Source organism: Octopus sinensis, unplaced genomic scaffold (genome assembly GCF_006345805.1).
Source record: "Octopus sinensis unplaced genomic scaffold, ASM634580v1 Contig09956, whole genome shotgun sequence".
NCBI classification, from domain to species: domain Eukaryota; kingdom Metazoa; phylum Mollusca; class Cephalopoda; order Octopoda; family Octopodidae; genus Octopus; species Octopus sinensis.
Genome location: NW_021831985.1, coordinates 218,785 through 244,437, shown reverse-complemented (window position 1 = coordinate 244,437; position 25,653 = coordinate 218,785). Strand labels below are relative to the sequence as shown.

Sequence of the window (25,653 nt, the reverse complement as noted above, 5' to 3'; positions counted from 1 at the left end):
AAATTGGACATGGGCATTCGTTGTATTCTTTCTTGTCTTGAGGTTTACAGCCAAACGGCTGGGTGGATTTGTGTGAAAAATGGCACACATATGGAGACGGGTACATAGATTGGAATGCAGTTTGTATTTTTTCCTAGTCCCCTTAGTTACTGAAAAGTAACAATTTTTTATGGAGAAGGGCTCCTGAGTCCTTTTACTGCAGGTAAAGGAGTAAAAAATGAAGATATTTTCACTTGTCCGGGCATTGCTATTGCAGACAAATTAACAACAATTCGACTTGAGAGATAAACACAAACCACCTCGTGCTGACTGCAAAACTCTAGCCAAATTAGCCGGGAAAACTCACACACACACGTCCATTTCATATATCTTCTTTCAATTTCTACTTTCTTGGATGCTCCCAGCAGAATCAGAAAAACCTTTTTCATGAACCTCCTGCTCACCAAAATTTGCCAGGAAAATTGGATTGCCATAGCAGTTGCATCCAGCGGCATTGTGGCAACTCTACTGCATGGCGGTCATACAGCACACCCAGCCTTCAAATTACCACTAGACTTGACCTAACAGGAAAATCCAAATTGCAATGTTAGTCATGGCTCAGCCATGGGAAATCTTCTCACTGAGTGCCGCCTTATCATTTGGGATAAGGCAACCATGAGTCATAAGGCGGCTTCTGAGGTGCTCGATCGGTCTCTTCAAGACCTGAGACGCAATATGAGAATGATGGGTCGAGTGACTGTTCTGCTTGCTGGCGACTTCCGACAAACTCTACCTGTCATTCCACGAGGAACAAGAGCTGACGAGGTAAATGCTTCCATAAAATCATCCTACTTATGGCACCACATCGAGAAACTTCACCTGACTACGAACATGAGAGTTCAGATGCATGGCGATGAAAACACGGCCACATTCTCAGTGCAGCTTCTCAATGTTGGTAATGGAACTGCAGCTGGCGATACTGATGGTTTCATTCATTTACCATTTGGTAACTTTGTACCTACCGTGGATGATTTGGTTTCTTCAGTTTTTCCTGACATTGCAAACCAAAGACTTGACACAACTTGCCTACAAGGAAGAGCAATTTTGGCGCCTCACAATAAAACAGTCACCGCTATCAATAATAAACTTCTCAATCTGCTTCCTGGAGAAAAACTCTCCTTCAAGTCCGTTGACATGCATGATAACCCAGATGATATGACTGTTTTCACAACTGAATTCCTTAATTCCCAAATGCCTGCAAGACTTCCACCTCACAAACTCCATCTTAAGGTTGACGCACCCTTCATGCTGCTGTGGAATTTGGATGCTCCAATAATGTGTAAAGGCACACGGATGATAATCAAAAAATTATACTCCCGAGTTCTGCAGGCAACCATCTTGAATGGACCGGCTGCTGGTCAAGATGTTCTTATAACTCCACTGTCCTTCACTCCCTCCGATATGATCTACAAGTTTAAGCAGCTTCAATTTCCTATTAAACTCTCCTTTGCAATGACAATAAATAAGGCACAGGGTCAATCATTGCAAATGGTTGGTTTAAATTTCACAGAACAAGTGTTCTCCCACGGTCAACTTTACGTTGGATGCTCCTTTTTTGGCAGGCCACAAAGTCTATACATTTGTAATTCAGAAGGGAGAATGAGAAACGTTGCCTACAAAGAAGTGCTCCACTGAAAAGATGGCATTTCTTCACATCTTTCAAATCACCCCAGTCATCTGTTGTCTCAAAAGCTTCATAGTCACCGTGTCAGCCAATGTAACTCAATGACACACCTTCACTCACTCACTCTATCTCTCTTTTTCACCCTCTTTCTCTCTCACATACACACGCACAAGCACGCACACACAGATACACACACACACACATACACACACACGTCCATTTTATATATCTTCTTTCAATTTCTGCTGTCTGCAAACGAAATTTTTACGGATACAACTGCTTACAAAAATAGGGATGAATGTATAATTTCTTTCTATGTTCATAATTAAATCAATGTTTTAATGATTAGACAGAGGTCCAATAGAAAAGCTCTCAGAAACAGACTACGTACAAATTCGTTCTTCACAACTCCTGAAGCTGTTTTTTGACAGTGGTGGGGGAAGAAATTTTCATACAGCTGAAGGCTCCACTCGAAACAGGGGACCCGAAATGATAAGGTTGAGAAAAACCATTATAGATTATGCCTAACCGAAGATGATCACAGCCACATCATCCAAACAGACCAGGTGAAACCGGGCTTAACTGCTAGTAAAATATAAATATAAATAAATAAATATAAATACCATATTGTATTATATTATACCACGATTATTATGGAGAGAAGTTACAAACCCTTTCTCAATCCTTAGAAATTACACCGGTATATATGAGGGTATATAGATATATAAAATACAATAATGTAATATAAGATACAAGAATAAATAAAATAAAATAAAATAAAAATGAATAAAAGGAAAAAATTTTGTATAAAATTCCAATAAAGAATTTATAAAATGAAAAAGTAAAAATAAAGATAAAAATTTTACCTTGCAGATGCCATAAAATGTATACCGGATATAAAGAGAGATAGAAGATAAAAAATAAGGATAAGTCAAGGTATTCTTAACGAAAGGTAATTAAATAGATATATAAAATAAGATAAAGTTACCATTGAAAATGATTTTATAAAATAATTGTAAGATATATTATTACAGGCACAGATGAGTGTAAAATCATAACAGTTCACAGGAGGCATATAATATACTTAAGGGAGGCGTAAAATCTGGTAATCCAATGTAAACACACATATTATGACTGATAGGGAAGAAAGTCTTAGAACCAATGGGGAAATAGTGTAATCTAAGTATAGTAGGAATGCAAATTAAACAGGTAGGGGTTATAAGAGGGCAACATTATGTATAATTCCATACAAAAGATATGACACCCCAGATAATTCTGCCACCAAATCATAGTATGATATGTATAATATTGTTTCTAAAGTATTTGAAGGTATGGGTGATCCTATGTGCACAAGATACTCAAAGGTCTAATCTATAATTAATTAGATTATTCTTATCTCTATACTTAAAAATTTCATAAGTTTCCATACAACATAGTTCGCATCCATATTGATTAGCCATGTTCTATATCCCATTTAAGGCTAAATTTACTATTGCTATCCTTAAGTTCCCAGATTTTACTAGATAATGATGTACTGTTGGTTTTATGTCTAAGTCTAAAAGATGAAAAATGGTTATTAACGCACTTCTTCATATTTATCAAGCACCTGATGCTTCAGTCATTACTGCACATTAGTAAACAACATTTTGAGTTAAACAACGACCTAATAATGGGCATTGGGATATTACCCTACAATTGCAGCTGGGGATATTATTGCTATTATTATTGAGTGAGAGAGCAGTGCATGCCATCAAAGTGACATTGGGGTAAAATATACAAAGCTCAGTATACCCATCATGATTACCCATCTGATAAGGGTACACCAGTGACATGCATCACAACTATATGTGCACGTCATGGTGATCTCATATCAAGATAAACAGTGCATGACCTTGCAAGTGGGGCCCAGTTAAAATTTTCTTCAGATCAAGTAGCCCATCCTGCTCAAAAGATCCCTGAATTAGGATTATTGAAGGATGTTAAATGAAACACCCATGTTTCCAAATGCGAATTATCCAAACTGCAAAGAATTCCTCTCAACACATGGCTATGATGCTCCCCCACTACTTCTGCTCATGCTCAGAGATGCACATATCGTCAGCCACTAAGGGACATGCTCAACTGGTTAAGGTCAAACAACTGACAAGCAAATCTGTGATACTGAGCAGAATATCTTCTATAGCCCATCTTTTATACCAAGACAAAACAATGTACAGAATAATATTTCCAATCAGTTGAGATCAGAAGCCACGAGAGCCACTACCTGGTACTGCATCAGGGCATTTTATTATTATTATTATATTATTATTATTATTATTATTATTATTATTATTATTATTATTATTATTGCCCTGATGCAGTACCAGGCAGTAGCTCTCATGGTTTCTGATCTTAACTGATTGGAAGTGTTATCATGTACATTGCTTTGTCTTAGTATAAAAGATGGGCTACAGCAAATATTCTGCTCAATACCACAGATTTGCTTGTCAGTTGCTTGACCATGACCAGTTGACCATGTCCTTTAGTAGCTGACAATATGTGCATCTCTGATCATGAACAGAAGTAGTGGGGGAGCATCATATCCATGTGTTTAAAGGAATTCTTGGACGTTTGGATAATTCACCTTTGGAAACATGGGTGTTTCGTTCAACATCCTTAAACAATCCTTATTTAGGGACCATTTGAGCGGGATGGGTTACTCGATCAGAAGAAAATTCTAACTGGGTCCCACCTGCAAGGTCATGTGCTGTTTATCCTGATATGAGATCACTATGCCACGCACATATGGTTGTGATGCATGTGCTAGTGTACCCTTATCAGACGGGTAGTCATGATGGGTATACTGGGCTTCGTATATTTTACCCCAGTGTCACTTTGATGGCATGCACTGCTCTCTCACTCAATAATAATAATAATAATAATAATAATAATAATAATAATAATAATAATAATAATAATAATAATAATAATAATAATAATAATAATAATAATAATAATGATAATAATAATAATAATAATAATAGTATTAATTCTATCACAATAGTATCACTCAAATTTGTTGTAGTATTATCAGGTGTTGTATCAATAATGCTTGAGTTATTATATCTTGTGGTATTACTGTTTATATCAGTTTTATTGTTTTGGATTCCTACATAACCACTATTATGAAACAGCTGTAATGCAGTGATACCTGGACATCTTTGTTACTTATTAGCTTTTTATTCACCTAACTTCGAGCGGTGTCGACCAAACAGGAGTGACTTGGTGCCTCAACTTAAGTCCCTAATTCAACTAAATCTTAATTATTTCTTAACTTGTCAACACACACACCCACACGTGTGTGTGTGTTTGTCGTAGGGAGTGAGCCTGTCTCCCTTGTCAGCTGATAGAAAAGTGCTCTCATGTGGCTAAGAGTTGTTTTGACTCTTATTTCTAGCAATGCTGGTGCTTACAAGCACCCTGTATCACTTTAGTGACAACTGTACTTGTTGCCAATTGGTTCCAAATTGTGAATAGCCACCTTAATAATTTACACACACACACACACACATATGTATCTTTATCTTTAGCCCTATAGAAATATACACATTGACCTATGTGTAAGTTCTGATACCCATATATGTTTATTTGTTAGTTGTTAGCTGTTTATCTCTTAATATATTTCCCACCAAACGTAAAGTCATGACCCTTTTTGTATTTCTATTATTAATGTCCTGGCTGCACCCACCTAAATCTAACTCATACAAAACACACCTTCTTTGCATTGTCTGTTTCTTTATATTTGGTCTTTTTTATGTCTTTCACTTTCTCTCTCTTCCTCTCACTCTGACTCCTACATTTTTCTTTCTTAAGTACACACTTGGTTTTGTCTTTTTTTCTCTTGTTTTTTTTTTTTACTCTCTCAATCTTGCTTTTGTTTGTTTTGCTCACTGTTTATTTCCCTCTGGACATATAAAAACCTCTTGCCATCAGCCAATCTTTCAGTTACAGGTCTGTGTAACATAATGGAATATAGTGTTGACCTCATGAACTTGTGACTCACTCAGAACATCCACTGCAGAGGATACAAATAACCACAATGGTGAAACATATGGAGAGAGAGCAACTGATATAAACTTGTGTTTATGATATATACATATATCACAGGAGTGACTGTGTGGTAAGTAACTTGCTTGCCAACCACATGGTTCCGGGTTCAGTCCCACTGTATGGCACCTTCGACTAGTATCTTTTGCTATAGCCTCAGGCTGATCAAAGCCTCGTGAGTGGATTTGGTAGATGACACTGAAAAAAGCCCATTGTATATATATGTATATATATATATATATATGCATGTATGTGTGTATGTGTTTATGTGTCTGTGTTTGTTCCCCCAACATTGCTTGACAACCGATGCTGGTGTGTTTATGTCTCCGTAACTTAGTGGTGGCACATAAGAAGCACTCACTACACTCTCAGAGTGGTTGGCATTAGGATTGGAGCCCGTTGTAGCCTCCTGGCTTGCCAGTTCTCAGTCAATTGGTCCAACACATGCCAGCATGGGAAATGGATGTTAAATGATGATGATGACGTAAAGGTTTATGTTTTTATTAATTGAAATTTTCATGTTTCAGGTTCAATATGTGATTGTTTAATCATGCCATGTACAAAAGAAGCCTTGGAACTGTCTGAATTTCAAAGCAACTGTATTGTGGTATTGTGGTCATTCTGAAGGTGGACATGGTCAGTGAAAATTTGCAGAAAACCTTGGGATCCTGCTAATAGAGTGATTGTGCAATTCACCAGAGAGGGGAAAGAGTAGAAATCACTTCACCCAGATCATCCAGGGCCCTCTGACAGGACTTCTTTGCTAAGAGAAGTGTGGAGGATAATCCTCAATGCAAGACCTCTGGCATAGCAGAACAAGTTGATGCCAGTCTCAGAACAGCTGTCAGGTATCTCCACAAACTTTGTTACTATTGCAGAGCAGCAAGAAGGGTGCCACTTTTTCAACCAGCAAACATCAAACAGAGAAAAGATTGGGCCAGTGAGATGGTGGAGAGGCCACTAGCATTTTGGGACACTGTCATGTTCTCTGATGAGTCCAGATTTGCTGTATTTCATGACAGTGGTTGAGTGTGGGTCTGGAGACTCTGTGATCAAGAATTTGATGTGAAAAGGTTGCAGCCAACAATGAAACATGGCAGGTATTCTGTGATGGTCTGGGGAGCAATTTAGAGCAATGGTTGATCAGAGCTGGTGGAATGTGAGGGAAACATAAACTCAGATATAAGTCCATACTGCAGAAAGGACTCCTTCCAATCTTCTCCAGGGGTGAAATGATTAGAGAATACTTTATTACAGCTAAAATGACCCAAGATTTGTTGGATGAGAATGACATTAAAAAGCTTCCATGGCCAAGCCAGTCACCAGATATGAACCCTATTGAACACCTTTGGGACATAATTGACAGAGCACTTCATAAAAAGATCAAGAAAGCATTTTCAAAGCCAGATCTTTTGAGTATACTGCAATGAAAGAAGTATACTACAATGAATTCCACAAGAGAATATTTGGCATCTTATCAGTAATATGCCTAATAGAGCCCTTGCAATATAAATGCAATGGACATGTCTACTAAATATGAAATATTCACATTGTAACAATTAATAAATAAGCTGAATGTATAATATCAGATTTAAATAAATTTTAATGATTATAAGGGTGTATATTTACTTATATAAATGCTTTGTGTGTGTGTGAGTGTGTCTATATATATAGGGTGCAATGGTAAATTTTTAATTTCGCACATGCATATTGTTTTGAATTTTGATAACTACACAGTATAGTAGAATCAGTTAGGCACCATATGTGGGAAAAACAACACCATGATGCAATTCACTCTGCCAGAAATTTGGAAACAACATACTGCACTGCTTGGTATTCATGACGGAAGCTCCAATATGAACATTTCAGAGTGTTTGGGTGTCAATCTGAGAATAGTGCAATCTGCGGACATGTAGCAAGAGTGATAAAAATCAAACAGCCAACATCACGGTGTTTGAAGTAATCACTAGTGATGGCGACATTATACCTCCGTTCATCTTCTCACATGGCCTCAGACTCAACATGGAGGCCTACATCATGTGCCTGGAAGAGGTAGTGCTGCCCTGAATCAAGAGGGTGGTTGCTGGAATACCCTATGTCTGGCAACAGGACTGTGCACCATACTACACAAGCAGGAGAACCCAGACATGGCTGTCAGAAAATTTCTGTGACCACGTCATCCCTAACATCTGGCCACCTAACTCCCCAGACTGCAGCCCATTTGATTATTGTGTTGGGTGTAGTTGAATGAGAGACTAGCAAAACTCCTTGTAACACCAAAGGTGAACTGAAGGCAAGGATTATGGCAGCATTCACCAACTTAAACAAGGAGATTGTCCAGAAGAGTTGTAGGAGATTCTAAAGCTTTGGTTGAAGCCAATGGCAATTTTATTGAATAAATTTACTCTTTAGTATTTCAAGACATTTTTATGTAATTTTGGTAAATATATCTGCTAAAATGCAATGTCAGTGTTATTTTCATTTTAGCATAATTTAGATGACAGTTTATTCGCTGGACCCTGTATGTATATCATATCATATGGATGAGAAGAGCAGCATAAAAAAAGGTGTTGGTTGTTTAAAAATGGATGGAACTTGTGGAGGAGGGAAATTCAGGAAGACATGGGACAAAGCAGTGAAGGTGGGTCTCAAGATGTTGATCCCCACAGAGATGACAAATGACTGAGATGATTGTTGATTTGTTGGGCTTGAGAAGACCCGTCCATCACAACAAAAATGATATCCTGAAAGCATTCTGTGAGGCTACTAACATACTCTGGTCCATCAAAATTTCCCTTATAGCTCATTCCCCTAAAGACTGCTTAAGAGCAGAATTGGCACACATTTTGGTCCCCACCTTCCTTTGTTCAACCAGTTAGTTACCTCACTCTTATCTTCACTGAATGTTCCTTCTCTTGTTCTTGTTGTCCTCCTTTTCTTTCCTACAATATTCTCATAGAACATCTCCATTCTGATATCTCTATCTCTCTTCTCAACCATACTCCATCTTATTATCTTGCATATCTATTTCTTTACTACACACAGGGGCTAAACACAGAGAGGACAAACAAGGACAGACAAACGGATTAAGTGGACCCCAGTGCGTATTTGGTACTTAATTTATCAACCCCAAAAGGATGAAAGGCAAAGTTGACCTCGGCAGAATTTGAACTCAGAATGTAATGGCAGACGAAATATGGCTATGCATTTCGCCCAGCATGCTAATGGTTCTGCCAGCTCACAGCCTTTCCTACAATATTCTCATTGAACATCACCATTCTGATATCTCTATCTCTCTTCTCTACCATACTCCATCTTACCACCTTGCATATCTGCTCTCATTCTCATCACACTCTCATATCTGCAGGTCATGCTCCACTTACTCTACATACCCTTATGTACCCCACTCCTTCATTCTTCCCACCACCCCAGAAATTTAGCTTCTGTCCTCCTTTCCCAGTCACTGTTTTCTCTCTCACCTCCCCCACACTGATATTTCCCACCAACCACACCTTCACTTTTGTCTGTCATTCAATACATTCCCATCTGCTCCTATCTCTAAACCATTTGTTACTCTCCCTTCACACTCTTTTGAAACTAATCATCCCCCCTCTCCCCCCACCCCCGTCCCCTGACCCATTGTCCCTGTCCTGTCTTATACTCACCATCTTGTACCTTGAGATTACTCTGGCTCCCTATCACTACTGTCTTTGTCTTCATCTTCTTCCCCATTACTACTACTCACCCTTCCTTGTACAATTTGGGACAGCCATGTATCTCCTCTATGGCAAGACACCTGCCCTTGTCTCTCTTTGACATTTTAGCCTTTCAGCACCTGGCATAAATCCACCTCCCTCTCCCTACCAACTTAGTCACAGAGGCTTTTCTCCTTTCTGTTCTGTCTCACAACTTACTTGGCAACCTTACTAGTGTTTGTTGGATTAGATTAGCCTGGAGTTAAATGGCAACAGCAACAATTTATTACAGATTAAATTTTCTTTTCTGTACTCTTTACCAGAGAAAAAAAAAAGTTATCTATGCTTGACATAAAGGTTTCTTTGTTTGATTTTTCATCCAGTCTATTTCACTTGACTTCCATGGTCAAGGTCAGGGGTTGTTGCTGGTGTTGTTTTATACTAGTGGTTTTCAACCTGGGTCCATGTGAACCCTGGGAGTCCACGTAAGATTTCTGGGGATCCATGCAAAGCAAAATAATAAAGTGGGAATAGGCATATGTATTTTAAGGGTGTATGAAAAAAAAATTAGCTTTACTCTTTTACTTGTTTCAGTCATTTGAATGTGGCCATGCTGGAGCACCGCCTTTAGTTGAGCAAATCAACCCCAGGACTTATTCTTCATAAGTTTAGTACTTATTCTATTGGTCTCTTTTGCAGAACCGCTAAGTTACAGGGACGTAAACACACCAGCATCGGCTGTCAAGCAATGTTGTGAGGACAAACAGAGACACACAAACATATACACGCATATATATATATATATATATATATATATATATATATATATCGTTAGCTCCTACATGCAATTTTTTTCTCTCCTTGTTTCTTTTCAGTGTATCTTTCTGTTGAAGAGCGTAGGCTCGAAACGTAAAAGACTTGTTTTATTTCTATTCCTGAGCACCATACTAATACATTATTTGTTTGTACTCCACCTGCCTTCGTCTTTTGTTTATTTTCATAAACCTTCCTGTTATATATATATAGATATATACATATATACGACAGGCTTCTTTCAGTTTCCGTCTACCAAATCCACTCACAAGGCTTTGGTCGGCCCGAGGCTATAGTAGAAGACATTTGCCCAAGGTTCCACACAATGGGACTGAACCCAGAAAACATGTGGTTCGTAAGCAAGCTACTTACCACACAGCCACTCCTGTGCCTATAGATACACTTGCGTCGGAAATTAATTAGCACTTCTCAAATTTCTACATTTTCTTACATTTTCTTAATTTAATTAACTTATTATCAGAAACGAACTCGTTTTTAATCAAAAATTTATTAAAACATATCCCAGCACACCACATAATTGTTATTAATCGTGAAATTTAGTCAATATCTTGTTGCTCCTCCTTTGGCAGCAATGACAGCTGCTATGCGGGTCGGCATGCTGTCTATGAGTGCCTGCAGGTACTGTGCAGGGATGGCCTTCCATGCAGCAAGAAGTGCCCCAAACAGCTTGTGTCGGTTCCTGTATTGCTGCACATTCAAATCCCTACCCAATCGACTCCAGAGGTTCTCAATAGGGTTCAGGTCAGGTGACTGGCCAGGCCAGTCCATGACCGTCACCCCATGGTCCTTGACGAAACTGGTTGTGAGCTTCGCTGTGTGGGAAGGCGCGTTGTCCTGCTGGAGCACGTACTCCTCGCCACCAAAGAGGTATCCCGTACTATCTCAACGTACTTTGCTGCGTTGATGTTGCCTTCGACGGCATAGAGCCGCCCAACACCACTGTAGCTGAACGCCCCTCACACCATCAGACCACCCCCACCATGCTTCATGGTGGGAGCAATGCAGTCTTTGTTGAAGCGCTCACCCCTGCGGTGTCGCACATGGACAGGCTTGTCACTGACGAGACTGAATTGCGACTCGTCAGTGAACATCACTGTCCACTACTGCTGCACAGTCCATGTCTTGTGGGCTGTAAGGAGCGGCCCTACAGGATTTTAGACCAGCTTCCAGTAATCTGGTCTTGACGGTAGTTGTAGACAACTGCTTCCCTGTCATCTTTTGCATCTCCTCCGCCAGTTGCTGGCTCGTTGCCCTTCGGTTGTACAGTAACTTTCGGATCAGCATCCGGTCCTCCCGCTGGGTCGTCAGCCTCTTCCGTCCCCTACCCTTTTTGTCAGCTGCTGATCCGGTTTCTTCATATTTCTTAAATAAGCACTGAATTGTGCGCCTGGCTACACCAAGTTTTCTGGCTATTGCAGCCTCCGACAGCTTCCCACGCCACGAGAGAGCCTCGTACCGTCTCTCCAAGATCATGCGAGGTCTTGGGCCCATCTAGGAATGAACGATAAAAACCAGTTATTTTCATTAAAACTATTCATTTGAATAATGTTATGCTATAACAAAACTGCTATGAGTTATTATTCATTAAACAAAAAAGAAAGAAAGCAGAATTTCTCACCTTATTTGATGTATAACAGAAAGTTTTGTGAACCGGAAGTGACATCATCAAGCAGAGTGTAGGAGAATTTGTGAGGAAAAAAAATCTTGCAAATACACAAATCAATTAACCTACGAGCTGTTCAAAACGTCTTACGCGATGAGAAAACTTAGTACGGTGTGATTTCGGTCCTTGCGAGGCGCTACCTATATCTATTAAACAAAGGAAGATTTGTCTGCATCCGCACTCCAAGTTGTTGTTGCACTGCTATGTCAACATCATTAGGCTGTAGACTCTCAAACTGCTCTGCAAACAAAGTTACGTCATCGTTCTGCGCAACAGTGAACTCACAACAAAGCAATAGTTCGAGATATGGCCACTAGGTGACAGCAAATACCTTGAGTGAAGAGCAAATCAAGGGTGCTAATTAATTTCTGATGGTAGTGTATATTAGATATATTTGTTGAAAGTAACAGCTTCGTTTCTTTCTCTAATGTTTTACACAGTTTAACATAATTCTGGTCACTGAAACGTTCACAGGCAGAGTGCCATTGCAAACTTAAATGAATGAACAAAAAACAAAATAGGAATTTTGAAAGAAATATTGGATTTAGTCTTTCTCATTTGCAAAAGGATCCTGCTTTAATTTTGCTCAGATTGCTTTTAATTTTTGTGTATTAACCCTTTAGTGTTCGCATTATTCTGCCAAAATTAATGCTTCTTTATCCACATTGTTTTGAACTAATCATGCATTATCTTGTAGCTGTGAGATTTTGATGAGGTAGCTGTTAATTTTTAAAACGATATTGTAGGGTTGGTGTGAGAGACCAGATCTGGCCATTTTGAACATAAAACAGGCAGAATACTTTTGGCCGGATATGGCCGGTTTAAATGCTAAAGGGTTAATGCAACACTGAATTTTGATTACAATCAACCAATTACTTTATCTCGTAAATTAAAGAATCTGATGTTATTTGGAATTAAAGTTGGGAAATTTGGGTAATATTAGCCAATCAACAGACAGCAAGGCATTAACTGCTTGTTACCATGACAATCACATGTATTGTGTTTCACCCACATGTTTTAATTCTTCACACCTCGAGATTTACTTCGTCGGCATGTTTTGTTTTAATAAAAATTTATATTTATCAATTAAAATTTTATTATAGATATTTTTCGTCAATTGTCTTAATATTTTACATATTTTTCATATATAACAAAAGTTATTTGCGATGTTTACACAGTTTCTCAGCATTATGAATGTGAATGGAATATGTGAACTTTGTACAGATAATGTGACATTATCTTTGAATTTTGCATGCAAAAACATATAACATACAGGCATTTCTTTTCTTGGGACAAATTCTTTGTTGACCAGTTTTATTCCTATCGTAGTTTACAAATCTAAGCATGAAAACGTTACTCTTTCTCACACACACACATGCACTTATATATTAATGATGTATACAAATACATGACAGGTATACATAATACTGAAATACACATAAAATAAACACATGCAGACAAATATATTAAAACAAATTTTTTTTTAAATAGTTGAGAACCACTTTTGTACAATCACCTTGTTTAAACTGGAGTATATTTTCTTAATTTTATTGCTTGTGCAGTAAGCTACAAAATTTTTACATTCTCTTAATCTCCTGTAATTCAAACTGCCTCATGGTCTCATGCCAGTGACACGAAAAAAAATAAAAGTACCAAGAACAGACTGTAAGGTGGTTGGCATTAGGAAGGGTATCCAGTTGTAGAAAACATGCCAAAGCTGACACTGTGGTGTTGCACAGCCCCATACCTTACCAGATCTAACCAAACTGTTCAACACATTCCGGTATGGAAAACGGTTGTTAAGTGATGATAGTATATAATTTATGTGTGTGTGTAGTCAGAATTTAAGGAAAATGTGATTTGTGGAAATGGCATAGCGATGCATTAAAATATTTATAAATTCCATCCATGGATCATTATTATTATTATTATTATTATTATTATTATTATTGTTACTATATTTATCCTACATTATATCGGCACAGCACGGTGCAACCCCAAATAACTGGTTTTCCAGTTGATATCATTAGGCTGTAGCTTAATGTTGCATAATAAAACAGGAGTTTTTATATGTTCAAAATGTTTCTTGTAAACGAACTAAAGGATATATTAATATATGCAGGAAGCAGTGAATTAACTGCCATGTAAATTATGTAAAAATGAAAATAACGCTGACATCACATTTCAACAGATATATTTACCAAAATTACATAAAAATGTCTTGAAATACTAAAGAGTAAATTTATTCAATAAAATCGCCATTGGCATCAACCATGGCCTCCAAATGACTTCAGAATTTCATCCAACTCTTCTGGACAGTCTCCTTGTTTAACCCTTTAGCATTCAGATTATTCTGTCAAATGTAAAGCTTATGTATTCACACTATGTAAAATTCATCTTGCATCATTTCATGACTTTGAGATTTCAATGATGTGATTGCTTATTTTTAAAATGACACAATAAGGTAGCTATGAATGACCATATCTGACTAGTTTGAACATAAAATAGGTAGAATATTTTGGCAGGATATGGCCGGTTTAAACACTAAAGGGTTAAGTTGGTGAATGCTGCCATAATCCTTGCCTTCAATTCTTTTTTGGTGTTGCAAAGAGTTTTGTTGGTCTTTCATTCAATTGTGACCAACACATAATAATCAAGTGGATTGCAGTCTGGTGAGTTAGGTGGCCAGATGTTAGGGGTGATGTGGTCGCAGAAATTGTCAGACAGCCATGACTGGGTTCTCCTGCTTGTGCAGCAGTCACCCTCTTGACGCAGGGCAGCACTACCTCCCCCAGGCACTTGATATAGGCCACCAAGTTGAGTGTGAGGCCATGTGGAAAGATGAATGGTGGCATAACATCTTCATCACTAGTGATCACTCCAAACACCATGATGCTGACTGGATGTTTGATTTTTATCACTCTCGGTACATGTTTTGGGGACAAGGCAAGCCAATGGTTGTTCTGTGTGTTCACCATCTGTTTATATTTGAGATTCCGGCATGAAAGCCAAGCAGTACATCATGTTGTTTCCAAATTTCTGGAAGAGTGAATTGTGTCATGGTGTTGTTTTTCTTACAGATGGTGCCCAGTTGACCCTACTATACTGTGTAGTCAACAAAATATTTTTTTAAAAATGCACACGTGCAAAATCATAAATATAGAATAGTGACAATGGATTTAGTCTGTTTCATTCACAAAATCAGCCCCCTTCAATTTTGTTCAGATTGTTTTTTAATTTGGGTGTATCGATGCAGTTCTGAATTGTGATTATGTTCAACTAATTACTTTATCTCGTAAATTAAAGAACCTGATGCTATTTGGAATTAAAGTTGGGAAAATTTGGGTAATTTTAGCCAATCAACAGACAGCGAGGCATTAACAGCTAGTTACCATGACAACAGCACATTGTGTTTATTCTTCACACTATGAGATTCACTTCAGCCACATGTTTTGCTTGTAATTCTCTTTTTTATTCTCTTTTACTTGTTTCAGTCATTTGACTGTGGCCATACTGGAGCACCGCCTTTATTCACACAAATCGACCCCCAGGACTTATTCTTTGGAAGCGTAGTACTTATTCTGATAAGTCTGAAACTCTTTAGCCAAACCGCTAAGTTACGGGAACGTAAACACACCAGCATCGGTTGTCAAGCAATGTTGGGGAACAAACACAGGCACACAAACATACACACACACACACACACACATATATATATATATATATTATATATATATATATATACACACACATATATACAACGGGCTTCTTTCAGTTTCCGTCTACCAAATCCACTAATGAGGCTTTGGTCGGCCCAAGGCTATAGTAGAAAACACTTGCCCAACGTGCCACACAGTGGGACTGAACCCAGAACCATGCGGTTGGTAAGCAAGCTACTTACCACACAGCCACTCCTATGCCTATAGGACAACATTATTTAATGTGTCCTTCATTTTTAAAATGTTAGAGCATAGTGTGAAGGAGATTTGGCTGTTATTTCTAGCAAATTGAACATCCATACAGAGATTACCTCATTGGCACATTTGATGATGAGTATAAGTAAACAAAAATCAAAGGAAATGGATCTTCATCTGTTTCTAGGATGATCATTTCAGTTGTATGATCAACTGAACTGGTTATACATTCAGCTGGTCCTTATCTTATAAACCCTTAAAGGATGAAAGGCAAAGTCAACCTAAGCAGAACTTGAACTCAGAATGTAAAGCATTTTGCCCAGTGTGCTAATTATTTTGTCAGCTTGCTGTCCTATGGTTACACATATTAACATATAACTGGTTGAGTATACCACAGCACACATGTACCCACAGCATAATCCATAAGTAGAATCAGTACAACCCAGTGTGACATGGCTAGGCCTTTTAATTACAGGTCCAGGACCTAACTATAGTGTAATTTGGCTTAGTATTCCATAGATATATGTGGCCTTAACCCTTTCGTTACTGTATTTATTTTGAGATGCTCTGTGTTTCTTTCAATTACTTTAAATAAAATAAAGAATTTAGTAAAATAACTTAGTTATCATTCAGCTAGTTTTAGAAACATAAATTGTGACAAAGGTTTGGTGGAAGATTTTAATTCAAAACTTATGGAAACAAGGCATTTGCACTCAGAGCCAGAGCCGGTTTCAGCCGGGTTGGTAACGAAAGGGTTAATGTAATTCTGGGACAGAATCTGTGTGACACGTGATGGACATAGTCAGAGTTTCAACCGAATGTTTCTCAACTATTAAGAAAAATACACCATTCGCTGAATAAATTGTGGAAAATCACAACAAAATTAAACTAAATATTAGATTAATAATTCTATTGATAGGGAGCTGTGGGTCACAGATTTCTTCATTCCTCCTTATTGGTTACATATTTGATGTGAGACTAGGTTGGCTCTTTGAATTAGTTGTACTTCATTTGGCAGGGTTCCACACAGTTGCGTATTTCTTTACTGCCCACAAGGGGCTACACACAGAGGGGACAAACAAGGAAAGACAAATGGATTAATTCGATTATATCAACCCCAGTGCATAACTGGTACTTATTTAATCGACCCCCGAAAGGATGAAAGGCAAAGTCGACCTTGGTGGAATTTTAACTCAGAACATAGCAGCAGAAGAAATACCTATTTCTTTACTACCCACAAGGGGCTAAACATAGAGGGGACAAACAAGGACAGACAAATGGATTAAGTTGATTATATTGACCCCAGTGTGTAACTGGTACTTATCTAATCGACCCCGAAAGGATGAAAGGCAAAGTCGACCTCGGTGGAATTTGAACTCAGAACATAGCGGCAGAAGAAATACCTATTTCTTTACTACCCACTAGGGGCTAAACATGGAGGGACAAACAAGTTCAGATAAAGGGATTAAGTCGATTACATTGACCCCAGTGCGTTACTGGTACTTAATTTATTGACCCCGAAAGGATGAAAGATAAAGTCGACCTCGGCAGAATTTGAACTCAGAACATAGCGGCAGACGAATACCGCTAAGCATTTCACTCGGCGTGCTAATGTTTCTGCCATCTCACTGCCTTCTACACAGTTCCACACAGTTTCTATTTAACCAATTTTACTCCCAATGCTTTGGCTAACCGACAGATTAACTATTAAGTTACTTACAGATGTGCTCCACCCTCAGATACCCAGACATTCTGTGTTCCCTCTTTCTGCCATTTCTACTGCTATTATATGGCCTCTGCTCCCTGCAGCTTGCTGAGCTTATCTCACCTCCTCTCAAATGTATAAAACAAAAAAAAAAGATTAAAAACAAAATGAAGGAAACCTGCCCACCTCACTTTTCCTTTTCCATGAGGTATGGAACTTTGAAGGACTGTTGTTCCAAAAATTCTGCCTATGGATGGAGCGCCAGACTAAATGCTTTGTTCTGTTTAGTTATGTTCCTCTGCATTGTGAGTTCAAATCCCACAAAAGTCAGTTTAACCTTTGATCCAACAGGTATCAATAAAATAAATTACACAAGAACAGCTTGCCAATAACAACACATTTCTCAGCATCTTGAGGTCAGCTTTCACAACCTCATCCCATAATGTTTTACAAAGATCTCTAATAACATTTACTAAGACATCTGAAGGTGATGCAATATTACTATTTAGTGCATCATCTTTATGAAACAAACAATTAGTATTGCATCATCCTTGAAGGAATAATGAAACATAAATCAACAAGTATAAAAGTGACAGATTGCCAACTATTCATTTGTCCTTTGGTTTTATAGTTGTAATCCTTCCATGACATATCAAAGCATCAAAGGCTAAGCCTTGAAGAGATTTCACAATCGTTATCCAGCTTACATAAAGAATGGGAAAAAATTATTTGTGATGAATCTTCTTTTCCTGAAGATGATAACGAAAGTGATCATGTCAGTATTACTTATTCAGAATCGGTTATGATGACAACAATGCTGACACAAATGATTCTTTAAACCCTTCAATAATGCATGCAAAGTATTATTCGAAGGATAAGTCTGAAACTGAAAGGACACAGGAAGAATGCAAAGTATTATTCGAAGGATAAGTCTGAAACTGAAAGGACACAGGAAGAATGCAAAGTATTATTCGAAGGATAAGTCTGAAACTGAAAGGACACAGGAAGAATGAAACTGAAAGGGCACAGGAAGAATGCAAAGTATTATTCGAAGGATAAGTCTGAAAACGAAAGGACACAGGAAGAATGCAAAATATTATTCGAAGGATAAGTCTGAAACTGAAAGGACACAGGAAGAATGCAAAGCATTATTCAAAGGATAAGTCTGAAACTGAAAGGACACAGGAAGAATGCAAAATATTATTCGAAGGATAAGTCTGAAACTGAAAGGGTAGGGGAAGAATGCAAAGCATTATTCGAAGGATAAGTCTGAAACTGAAAGGACACAGGAAGAATGCAAAGTATTATTTGAAGGATAAGTCTGAAACTGAAAGGACACAGGAAGAATGCAAAATATTATCCGAAGGATAAGTCTGAAACTGAAAGGACACAGGAAGAATGCAAAGTATTATTCGAAGGATAAGTTTGAAACTGAAAGGACACAGGAAGAATGCAAAGTATTATTCGAAGGATAAGTCTGAAACTGAAATGACACAGGAAGAATGCAAAGTATTATTCAAAGGATAAGTCTGAAACTGAAAGGACACAGGAAGAATGCAAAGTATTATTCGAAGGATAAGTCTGAAACTGAAAGGACACAGGAAGAATGCAAAGAATTATTTGAAGGATAAGTCTGAAACTGAAAGGACACAGGAAGAATGCAAAGCATTATTCGAAGGATAAGTCTGAAATTGAAAGGACACAGGAAGAATGCAAAGTAATATTCGAAGGATAAGTCTGAAACTGAAAGGCGTGCTCTTCCTCTGCCCCAGGTCACATTGATGCAGTACACGGGTGCCTCCACTCGTACCTGAATATCGCCCTGTGTGGCACCGACTCCTCAGCCTGTCCTGATCTGGGCGACATATTGTACCAAAATACAGCCTCGATTGGTGAAATGTGACCCCACTCTGCCATGGCCTTGATTGTACGATGATGCCTTTCCACCACCCCATTTCCACTTGGCCGGTATGCCGCCCTGAAGAAGCGGTTGACCTTCCACCCATCAAGCATTTCTTTCAGCACATCCAAGCGAAATGCAGTGCCATTATCCAGAAGCAGTTCATCCACGGGGCTTCGTTCCAGGAATATCTCATTCAATACTTTCGCAATTTCTTCTGCAGTCCCCATCTTCATCTCCCTCCATATGGCCAACCGCCCCGGTCCGCAGTCAACTATTGAGAGGTATGTCCCCTGCCGGTAGTGTGTTATGCCCACCGCCAGTCGTTTCCAGTCATGGTCCACTGGAATACTTCCCGCTTCATGTACGCCCGGAGCAGGGTCGATGGACTGGCACCTGTCACAACTGCTAACCACTCTCTGCATGCTCTGTCTTGTTACATCGGAGCCAACTTTTCTGGCTATGAACAATGTCCTGTCCTGTCCACACCCATGTGATGCATGGTATGCAGTCTCCTCAACTCTGAGTCACTCAGACGGCATACTGCAGCTACAGCCTGCTTCACATCCTCTGGCACCTGCAACCAGGCTCACTTTACCCTGGTCAGGACGTCTGCCCTGTTCTTGGAAGGCACAAAGATCACGCTCAGCTTCAGATTGAACTCAGTGGTTAGTTCACACAGTATTCCCAATCGACGCTTTACCAGTATCTCTGCAGCCCCTTTGGTCCGCACACTCCACTCATTGGTGATGACTGCTGTCACCCAACCAAGTACAGTGGCCGAATCAGTCCTGATTTCTATGGTGTGCAACCCCAAAGTTAAGGCTAGGTTCACCCCCTTCAACACGGCATCCAACTCCGCCACATTGATATGATTGCAGTCATCCGTCTTCCTGAGCCAGGCTGCATCTTCCACCATTACACCTCCCACTTCTAAGACAACCTCTGTTGTGATGCTACTGGCGTCACACCATACAATCCCGCTCTTTGATTTGGGAACATACCAGCTGCCCCTCACTGGGTCCTCTGCTCCTACTCCGACCAATACTTCCTGCATCATGTCGATCGTCTTCTTCCCCACTCTATCATTCAGTCTGAAACTAAAAGGACACAGGAAGAATGCAAAGCATTATTCAAAGGATAAGTCTGAAACTGAAAGGACACAGGAAGAATGCAAAATATTATTCGAAGGATAAGTCTGAAACTGAAAGGACACAGGAAGAATGCAAAGTATTATTCAAAGGATAAGAAGTCTGAAACTAAAAGGACACAGGAAGAATGCAAAGTATTATTCGAAGAATAAGTCTGAAACTGAAAAGACACAGGAAGAATGAAACTGAAAGGACACAGGAAGAATGCAAAGTATTATTCAAAGGATAAGTCTGAAACTGAAAGGACACAGGAAGAATGCAATGCATTATTCGAAAAATAAGTCTGAAACTGAAAGGACACAGGAAGAATGACACTAAAAGGACACAGGAAGAATGCAAAGTATTATTCAAAGGATAAGTCTGAAACTGAAAGGACACAGGAAGAATGCAATGCATTATTCAAAGGATAAGTCTGAAACTGAAAGGACACAGGAAGAATGCAAAGTATTATTCAAAGGATAAGTCTGAAACTGAAAGGACACAGGAAGAATGAAACTGAAAGGACACAGGAAGAATGCAAAGTATTATTCGAAGGATAAGTCTGAAACTGAAAGGACGCAGGAAGAATGAAACTGAAAGGACCCAGGAAGAATGCAATGCATTATTCAAAGGATAATTCTAAAACTGAAAGGACACAGGAAGAATGCAAAGCATTATTCGAAGGATAAGTCTGAAACTGAAAGGACACAGGAAGAATGCAAAGTATTATTCAAAGGATAAGTCTGAAACTGAAAGGACACAGGAAGAATGCAAAATATTATTCGAAGGATAAGTCTGAAACTGAAAGGACACAGGAAGAATGAAACTGAAAGGACACAGGAAGAATGCAAAGCATTATTCGAAGGATAAGTCTAAAACTGAAAGAACACAGGAAGAATGCAAGGTATTATTTGAAGGCTAAGTCTGAAACTGAAAGGACACAGGAAGAATGCAAAATATTATTCGAAGAATAAGTCTGAAACTTAAAGGACACAGGAAGAATGCAAAGCATTATTCAAAGGATAAGTCTGAAACTGAAAGGACACAGGAAGAATGAAACTAAAAGGACACAGGAAGAATGAAACTAAAAGGACACAGGAAGAATGCAAAGTATTATTCAAAGGATAAGTCTGAAACTGAAAGGACACCGGAAGAATGTAATGCATTATTCGAAGAATAAGTCTGAAACTGAAAGGACACAGGAAGAATGAAACTAAAAGGACACAGGAAGAATGCAAAGTATTATTCAAGGGATAAGTCTGAAACTGAAAGGACACAGGAAGAATGCAAAGTATTATTCGAAGGATAAGTCTAAAACTGAAAGGACGCAGGAAGAATGAAACTGAAAGGACACAGGAAGAATGCAAAGTATTATTCAAAGGATAAGTCTGAAACTGAAAGGACACAGGAAGAATGCAAAGCATTATTCGAAGTATAAGTCTGAAACTGAAAGGACACAGGAAGAATGCAAAGTATTATTCGAAGGATAAGTCTGAAATTGAAAGGACACAGGAAGAATGCAAAGCATTATTCGAAGTATAAGTCTAAAACTGAAAGGACACAGGAAGAATGCAATGCATTATTCAAAGGATAAGTCTGAAACTGAAAGGGCACAGGAAGAATGAAACTAAAAGGACACAGGAAGAATGCAAAGCATTATTCAAAGGATAAGTCTGAAACTGAAAGGACACAGGAAGAATGAAACTGAAAGGACACGGGAAGAATGCAAAGTATTATTCAAAGGATAAGAAATCTGATACTGAAAGGACACAGGAAGAATGAAACTAAAAGGACACAGGAAGAATGCAAAGTATTATTCAAAGGATAAGTCTGAAACTGAAAGGGCACAAGAAGAATGCAAAGTATTATTCAAGGAATAAGTCTGTGACTGAAAAGACACAAAAAGAATGCAAAGTATTATTCAAAGGATAATTCTGAGACTGAAAGGACACAAAAAGAATGCAAAGTATTATTCAAAGGATCAGTCTGAAACTGAAAGGACACAGGAAGAATGAAACTATAGGGACACAGGAAGAATGCAAAGTATTATTCGAAGGATAAGAAGTCTGAAACTGAAAGGACGCAGGAAGAATGAAACTGAAAGGGCACAAGAAGAATGCAATGCATTATTCGAAGGATAAGTCTGAAACTGAAAGGACACAGGAAGAATGAAACTGAAAGGACGCAGGAAGAATGAAGCTAAAAGGACACAGGAAGAATGCAAAGTATTATTCGAAGGATAAGTCTGAAACTGAAAGGGCACAGGAAGAATGCGAAGAATTATTCGAAGAATAAGTCTGAAACTGAAAGGGCACAGGAAGAATGAAACTGAAAGGACACAGGAAGAATGCAAAGTATTATTCGAAGAATAAGTCTGAAACTGAAAAGACACAGGAAGAATGAAACTGAAAGGACACAGGAAGAATGCAAAGTATTATTCAAAGGATAAGTCTGAAACTGAAAGGACACAGGAAGAATGCAATGCATTATTCGAAAAATAAGTCTGAAACTGAAAGGACACAGGAAGAATGACACTAAAAGGACACAGGAAGAATGCAAAGTATTATTCAAAGGATAAGTCTGAAACTGAAAGGACACAGGAAGAATGCAATGCATTATTCAAAGGATAAGTCTGAAACTGAAAGGACACAGGAAGAATGCAAAGTATTATTCAAAGGATAAGTCTGAAACTGAAAGGACACAGGAAGAATGAAACTGAAAGGACACAGGAAGAATGCAAAGTATTATTCGAAGGATAAGTCTGAAACTGAAAGGACGCAGGAAGAATGAAACTGAAAGGACCCAGGAAGAATGCAATGCATTATTCAAAGGATAATTCTAAAACTGAAAGGACACAGGAAGAATGCAAAGCATTATTCGAAGGATAAGTCTGAAACTGAAAGGACACAGGAAGAATGCAGTATTATTCAAAGGATAAGTCTGAAACTGAAAGGACACAGGAAGAATGCAAAATATTATTCGAAGGATAAGTCTGAAACTGAAAGGACACAGGAAGAATGAAACTGAAAGGACACAGGAAGAATGCAAAGCATTATTCGAAGGATAAGTCTAAAACTGAAAGAACACAGGAAGAATGCAAGGTATTATTTGAAGGCTAAGTCTGAAACTGAAATGAAAGACACAGGAAGAATGCAAAATATTATTCGAAGAATAAGTCTGAAACTTAAAGGACACAGGAAGAATGCAAAGCATTATTCAAAGGATAAGTCTGAAACTGAAAGGACACAGGAAGAATGAAACTAAAAGGACACAGGAAGAATGAAACTAAAAGGACACAGGAAGAATGCAAAGTATTATTCAAAGGATAAGTCTGAAACTGAAAGGACACCGGAAGAATGTAATGCATTATTCGAAGATAAGTCTGAAACTGAAAGGACACAGGAAGAATGAAACTAAAAGGACACAGGAAGAATGCAAAGTATTATTCAAGGGATAAGTCTGAAACTGAAAGGACACAGGAAGAATGCAAAGTATTATTCGAAGGATAAGTCTAAAACTGAAAGGACGCAGGAAGAATGAAACTGAAAGGACACAGGAAGAATGCAAAGTATTATTCAAAGGATAAGTCTGAAACTGAAAGGACACAGGAAGAATGCAAAGCATTATTCGAAGTATAAGTCTGAAACTGAAAGGACACAGGAAGAATGCAAAGTATTATTCGAAGGATAAGTCTGAAATTGAAAGGACACAGGAAGAATGCAAAGCATTATTCGAAGTATAAGTCTAAAACTGAAAGGACACAGGAAGAATGCAATGCATTATTCAAAGGATAAGTCTGAAACTGAAAGGGCACAGGAAGAATGAAACTAAAAGGACACAGGAAGAATGCAAAGCATTATTCAAAGGATAAGTCTGAAACTGAAAGGACACAGGAAGAATGAAACTGAAAGGACACGGGAAGAATGCAAAGTATTATTCAAAGGATAAGAAATCTGATACTGAAAGGACACAGGAAGAATGAAACTAAAAGGACACAGGAAGAATGCAAAGTATTATTCAAAGGATAAGTCTGAAACTGAAAGGGCACAAGAAGAATGCAAAGTATTATTCAAGGAATAAGTCTGTGACTGAAAAGACACAAAAAGAATGCAAAGTATTATTCAAAGGATAATTCTGAGACTGAAAGGACACAAAAAGAATGCAAAGTATTATTCAAAGGATCAGTCTGAAACTGAAAGGACACAGGAAGAATGAAACTATAGGGACACAGGAAGAATGCAAAGTATTATTCGAAGGATAAGAAGTCTGAAACTGAAAGGACGCAGGAAGAATGAAACTGAAAGGGCACAAGAAGAATGCAATGCATTATTCGAAGGATAAGTCTGAAACTGAAAGGACACAGGAAGAATGAAACTGAAAGGACGCAGGAAGAATGAAGCTAAAAGGACACAGGAAGAATGCAAAGTATTATTCGAAGGATAAGTCTGAAACTGAAAGGGCACAGGAAGAATGCGAAGAATTATTCGAAGAATAAGTCTGAAACTGAAAGGGCACAGGAAGAATGAAACTGAAAGGACACAAGAAGAATGCAAAGTATTATTCGAAGGATAAGTCTAAAACTGAAAGGATGCAGGAAGAATGAAACTGAAAGGACACAGGAAGAATGCAAAGTATTATTCGAAGGATAAGTCTGAAACTGAAAGGGCACAGGAAGAATGCAAAGAATTATTCGAAGAATAAGTCTGAAACTGAAAGGGCACAGGAAGAATGAAACTGAAAGGACACAAGAAGAATGCAAAGTATTATTCGCAGGATAAGTCTAAAACTGAAAGGATGCAGGAAGAATGAAACTGAAAGGACACAGGAAGAATGAAACTAAAAGGACACAGGAAGAATGCAAAGTATTATTCAAAGGAAAAGTCTGAAACTGAAAGGACACAGGAAGAATGCAAAGTATTATTCAAAGGATAAGTCTGAAACTGAAAGGACACAGGAAGAATGAAACTGAAAGGACACAGGAAGAATGCAAAGTATTATTCAAAGGATAAGTCTAAACCTTAAAGGACGCAGGAAGAATGCAATGCATTATTCGAAAGATAAGT

The 25,653-nt window shown here is 38.3% G+C and overlaps 1 long non-coding RNA gene across 1 annotated transcript; it reads right to left on the bottom strand.

Annotated features, from left to right (window-relative positions):
- Positions 1 to 213: 213 nt before the first annotated feature.
- On the bottom strand, positions 214 to 15,643 carry LOC118761165. Its single transcript, XR_004997188.1, has 3 exons — positions 15,624 to 15,643; positions 2,332 to 2,336; positions 214 to 341 (listed from the first exon to the last, which is right to left on the bottom strand). It is a non-coding gene; the product is annotated as an uncharacterized LOC118761165 (long non-coding RNA).
- Positions 15,644 to 25,653: the final 10,010 nt, after the last annotated feature.